Source organism: Triticum dicoccoides, chromosome 2A (genome assembly GCF_002162155.2).
Source record: "Triticum dicoccoides isolate Atlit2015 ecotype Zavitan chromosome 2A, WEW_v2.0, whole genome shotgun sequence".
Taxonomy (NCBI): Eukaryota; Viridiplantae; Streptophyta; class Magnoliopsida; order Poales; family Poaceae; genus Triticum; species Triticum dicoccoides.
The window spans coordinates 434,192,866-434,193,361 of record NC_041382.1 but is presented as its reverse complement, the minus strand read 5'-3'; positions in this window follow the sequence as shown (position 1 = coordinate 434,193,361).

Here is a 496-nt window from a genome sequence, read left to right as displayed (position 1 = left end):
AAATATGGAAGGGGGAGGCCGAATTCGGGAGGACCCCAAGTAGGATTCCTCCTACTTGGGGCGCACCCTTGCCGCTCCCCTCCCCCTCCCACCTATATATATGTGGGGAGGGGGCGCCTAGAACACATAACATCAATTGTTAGTTGTGTGTGGTGCCTCCCTCCACAGTTTACACTCCCGGTCATATTCTCGCGGTGCTTAGGGGAAGCCCTGCGTGGATCACTTCACCATCACCATCACCATGTCGTCATGTTGACGGACCTCATCTACTTCCTCGGCACCTTGCTGGATCAAGAAGGTGAGGGACTTCATCGCACTGAACGTGTACAGAACTCGGAGGTGACGTATGTTCGCTGCTTGATCAGTCGGAGCTAGGAGTTCGACTACATCAACCGTGTTGTCAAACGCTTCTGCCTTCAGTCTATGAGGGTACATAGACACACACTCTCCCTCGTTGCTATGCATCTCCTAGATAGATCTTGCATGAGCGTAGGAA